A 5862-nucleotide genomic window follows, 5' to 3' on the forward strand; every position below is an offset into this window, starting at 1 on the left:
AATTCTACCCTGGAATCCTAACTTCTCGCAAGAGAGGAAGTGACATCACAACTTCAACACTTCTGTCATTGGTCATACTAGGTCCTGCTGAGGATCTTCAGTCTTCATTCCAGCAGTCGCTGATAACCCTTCTCTATGACAGAGCAGCTGTACTGTGGCAGTTATTTGGAACTGAATTAAATAATGTTCCAGTGGTTTTGTGCAGGTGTGTTGGTCTGCCCGTTATAGACAATAATGAGACTACATCATAATGGTTTGTTTCTGTTTTTGTAGTGGAGAAAAGGGACCTGCAATCACTGTGCATAACTTGCTGCACAGAAATACACTCCACTGTCTGCAGATCTCACTTTGGGGACGAGAAGAGATACTGAAACTCGACCATCTCCACTCAAACTGCAGTGATTCTCATATGAGGTTTCCATATTTGAAGTCGTAGCAAATACATATCCCATGAGTGTTAAGGCACTGTTCCCTGCTGTCCGGTGGTACCACAGTATGATGTTGTAAGAAGGGATGGTATGGCTGCAGTTGAGCTGCATGGAACCTCCAGACTCTCTCAGGAGTTCAGCGGGAGACTGATTGACTTTACTACTGAGAGACAGCCCTGTGGACACAGAGAAAAAAGATATTTCAAGAGCTCAACCACCACATGCATAAAAAGCTTCTTCTCAAAAACTGAACCAAGATTGTTTTCTCCTGCTTTCTGATGAATTAATTCTTACCTGTCAACCAGAGTAAGGCTCCTGTTAACCTGGTGAGTGCTGGAACCATTTTGCTGCCTCACTGCTGGAGAAAATCCAACATCATTCAACCTGCACTGAGCCATGTCCTTCAGGAGGAAGTGACATCACAACATAGTGTATCTACCTACTCTGGTCTCTGAACCATTGCACCCACACACAAATAAAATACATACAAAAACAGAATCATTATCTATGACAGTTGCAATTATTTACTCTCACAAATATTTCCTTGCCTTTGCACAGGAAAGCAAATTATTTACCGGATCGATTCTGCAAAATACAAAAATGAACGCATTCACGAATCAACTTCAACAAATTACTTTTATAGTATTTTTCCCACTCATTTAAAATGGAATTTAAAATGTGATTTCTAGAAAAGGAGACAGGAGAAAAGTTCACTTTTGAATAATTTTTTCAGTCAGCCCAGTGTTGAAATGCTACATTTTTTATGAAATATGAGTCTGATTATGCGGCTTTAGATCCCCCTGCAGGAGAGCCTCGCTACTGTTTGTGTTTTTGGCTTCGTTTCAGTTCTGCTCCTCCCCTGTAACAGTCAGACTGGCACGGGGAGGTTTATGTTCACCCAGGCAATGACTCTGCAGGGCCGTGTTCACGGGCTGCACAGAAATATGTGCCGCTGTCTTCTACATCCAGCTTCTTCACCGTGAGAGAGCCTCTTTCAGCCACAGTTTTCTCAGCCAGATATCGGTCTTTGCTAAAACTCCCAAACTCAGGGTTGCCATAGGAACTTGTAAAGACTATGAGCTGAATACCCTCATGTGGGTTCTGTTTGTACCAGTACATCTGATCGTAAGATGCTCCCAGTTTGTGGCTGCAGTTCAACTGGGCAGGGTCTCCTCTACGAGCCCAGATAATTCTTGGGGTTATACTGACATCACTCTGCACACCTGCAGAAAACAAAAATTTAATTGTCACCTTGTTCTTATTTAAAGTATTTATTTGACTTAATTTGATTTATTTACTTTATTTTACATGATTACCTGTGAGGCAGTACAGTATGACGGAGAAAGCATTGAGGGTTTTGATCATGTTGATTCCTCAGTGATGCTGAGAGAGCAAATCAAATTCTACCCTGAAATCCTAACGTCTGTGAAGAGAGGGAGGAAGTGACATCACAATTTCAACACTTCTGTCATTGGTCATACTAGGTCCTGCTGAGGAACTTCAGTCTTCATTCCATCAGTCGCTGATAACCCTTCTCTATGACAGAGCAGCTGTACTGTGGCAGTTATTTGGCACTGAATGAATGAATGTTCCAGTGGTTTTGTGCAGGTGTGTTGATCTACTCTTTATAGAAAAGAATGAGTCTGCATCAGAAAGGCATTCTTTCTGTTTTTGTAGTGGAGAAAAGGGACCTGCAATTACTGTGCATAACGTGCTGCACAGAAATACACTCCACTGTCTGCAGATCTCACTTTGGGGATGAGAAGAGATGCTGAAACTCGACCATCTCCGCTCAAATTGCAGTGATTCTCATATGAGGTTTCTATATTTGAAGTCGTAAGATATACATATCCCATGAGTGTTAAGGCACTGTTCCCTGCTGTCCGGTGGTACCAAAGTATGATGTTGTAAGAAGAGATGGTATGGCTGCAGTTGAGCTGTATGGAACCTCCTGACTCTCTCAGGAGTTCAGCAGGAGATTGATTAACTTCACTACTGAGAGCCAACCCTGCGAAGACAGAGAAATAATATCTTCCAAGAGCTCAACCACCACATGCATGAAAAGCTTCTGATCCAAAACTGAACCAAGATTGTTTTCTCCTGCTTTCTGAGGAATTAATTCTTACCTGTCAACCAGAGCAAGGCTCCTGTTAACCTGGTGAGTGCTGGGACCATTTTGCTGCTTCACTGCTGGAGAAAATCCAACATCATTCAACCTGCACTGAGCCATGTCCTTCAGGAGGAAGTGACATCACAACATAGTGTATCAGACTACTCTGGTCTCTGAACCATTGCAACCACACACAAATTAAATACATACAAAAACAAAATAATTATCTATGACAGTTACAATTATTTATTCTCACAAATTTTTCCTCGCTTTTACATAGGAAAGCAAATTATTTATCGGATCGATTCTGCAAAATACAAAACTGAACGCATTGACCATCTTTTGGATCATTTAAACGAATCAACTTCAACTAACTACTTTTATAGTTTTTTTTCCCCACTCATTTTAAATTGAATTTAAAATGTGATTTCTAGAGAAGGAAACAGGAGAAAAGTTCACTTTTGAATGTTTTTTTTCAGTCAGCTCATTGTTGAAAAGTTCATTTTTAATGAAATGTGTGTCTGTTTATGAGGCTTCAGATCCCCCTGCAGGAGAGCCTCGCTACTGTTTGTGTTTTTGGCTTCGTTTCAGGTCTGCTCCTCCCCTGTCACAGTCAGACTGGCACGGGGAGGTTTATGTTCACCCAGGCAATGAGTCTGCAGGGCCGTGTTCACTGGCTGCACAGAAATACGTGCCGCCGTCTTCTGCCTCCAGCTTCTTCACCGTGAGAGAGCCTCTTTCAGCCACAGTTTTCTCAGCCAGATATCGTTCTTTGCTAAAATTCCCAAACTCAGGGTTGCCATAAGAACTTGTAAGGACTATGAGCTGAATACTCTCATGTGGGTTCTGTTTGTACCAGTACATGTAAGTGTAAGTTGCTCCCAGGTTGTGACTGCAGTTCATCTGGGCAGGGTCCCCTCTACGAGCCCAGAGAATTCTGGGGGTTATACTGACATCACTCTGCACACCTGGAAAAAAACAAAATTCTCATTGTCACCTTGTTCTTATTTAAAGTGTTTATTTCACTTACTATCATTAAATTACCTTTTTTTACATGATTACCTGTGAGGCTGTACAGTATGATGGTGAAAGCACTGAGGGGTCTGATCATGTTGATTCCTCAGAGATACTGAGAGAGCAAATTAAATTCTACCCAGGAATCCTTACGTCTGTCAAGAGAGGGAGGAAGTGACATCACAATTTCAAAACTTCTGTCATTGGTCATAGGAGGTCCTGCTGAAGAACTTCAAGTCTTCATTCCAACAGTCGCTGATAACCCTTCTCAATTACAGAGCAGCTGTACTGTGGCAGTTATTTAGCACTGAATTAAAGAATGATCTAGTGGTTTTGTTCAGGTGTGTTGGTCTAATCTTTATAGACAATAATGTGTCTGCATCAGAAAGGCATTCTTTGTCACGTTTCAGGTCTGTCTCGCCATGTTTTATGTTTATTCATGTTTTCTTAGTCACGTAGTGTCTTATCATGTATTATGTTAGTCTAGGTTCGTCATGTTGTTTAGTTATGTTTCGTTACGATTTATTTTCTTGTCATGTCTAGTTATGTTTCCTACGATTATATTACCTTGTTATGTTGTATGGTTATCGTCTTAGTTTCGTTTTGTGTTATGTTTTGATTTATGTTTATTGTTACGTTACTGGTCGTTGTTTATGCATACACATGTCTTTCCGCAAAGCCTTTTCTCTCTCTCTCTTTCTGTCATTCACTCCCTAATTGTTTCCATTTGTCTATTTACTAAAACTACTAACGCTAGATCAGGATTGGGTAGAAACTAACAAACTAATCATGTGTTCATGTTACCTTACGTTTCTCGTGCATGTCATTTACTAATTTACTAATGCTAGGGCAGGATAGGTTTATTACTAACGATTACTAATCACCTTGTTAAACTTGTCATCCATCGCACCTGTTTTCCATTTCCTTGCTACGCTCTAACTAATTGTCTACACCTGTCTACATCTGCATTTATATCCCAGTCGCGCTACTGTTCACTGCGAAATTGTCTGGCTCTAGTTTACTACGCAACTCTTGAGTATTACTTACTGTTTGATTTCACTTTACGATCCAAGCCTGTTACCGACCATTGTTTATTGATTTCTGTTTTGTTGACCACTGTTTGTTTTTGACCACGTCCTCGCCTACCGTTTTGTACTTTTGCTACGCTAATTGTTTCATTGTTTCGACTCCCGCTTCGCCCACGACTATGCCTCTGCCTGCCGTCCGCCTGTTCATTGCCCCGCTGACCGCTCTCCTGCTACCGGACCTCCCTGCACGTCTACCGACTACGAGTTCGCCTCTTCCCTCGCACCGTGCTTTTTGTTTGTTTACTAGTTGTTTGGCTGGATCTACGTGTATGGACTTTGCTTCTTTTGACTACGCTCCTGGGATTCGTCCCGAATAAGACCCTGAGGGGTCTTTATATAACTTGTTTCTGAGTCGTGCATTTTGGGTCCAACCCCCACACACCTGTCTCATTCTTTCTGTTTTTGTAGTGAAGAAAAGGGACCTGCAACCACTGTGCATAACTTGCTGCACAGAAATACACTCCACTGTCTGCAGATCTCACTTTGGGGATGAGAAGAGATGCTGAAACTCGACCATCTCCACTCAAATTGCAGTGATTTTCATATGAGGTTTCTATATTTGAAGTCGTAAGATATAAATGTCCCATGAGTGTTAAGGCACTGTTCCCTGCTGTCCGGTGGTACCAAAGTATGGTGTTGTAGGAAGAGATGGTATGGCTACAGTTGAGCTGCATGGAACCTCCAGACTCTCTCAGCATTTCAGCGGGAGACTGATTAACTTTACTACCAAGCACCAGCCCTGCAGACACAGAGAAAGAAGATATTTCAAGAGCTCAACCGCCACACGCATGAAAAGCATCCTCTCAAAAACTGAACCAAGATTGTTTTCTTCTGCTTTCTGAGAAATTCATTCTTACCCATCAGACAGCTTAGAGAGACACTGAATGTGATGATAGCTCTGATCATCTTGATGCATCAGAGTCAGAGTGAGAATTAGAGCACTACATCACTGCTGATGGATGCGGCTTGGAGAGGAATGGGTGGGGGGAGGAGACAGGCGAAAAGCCATTTTTCAAGATCATGTGTCATTCTGTTTATGAAGCTGTAGATCCCCCTGCAGGAGAGAATCACAACTGTTTGTATTTTTGGCTTCATTTCAGGTCTGCTCCTCCCCTGTCACAGTCAGACTGGCACGGGGAGGTTTATGTTCACCCAGGCAATAAGTCTGCAGGGCCGTGTTCACTGGCTGCACAGAAATATGTGCCGCCGTCTTCTGCCTCCA

The sequence above is a fragment of the Conger conger genome, chromosome 1 (assembly GCF_963514075.1).
Source record: "Conger conger chromosome 1, fConCon1.1, whole genome shotgun sequence".
NCBI lineage: Eukaryota > Metazoa > Chordata > Actinopteri > Anguilliformes > Congridae > Conger > Conger conger.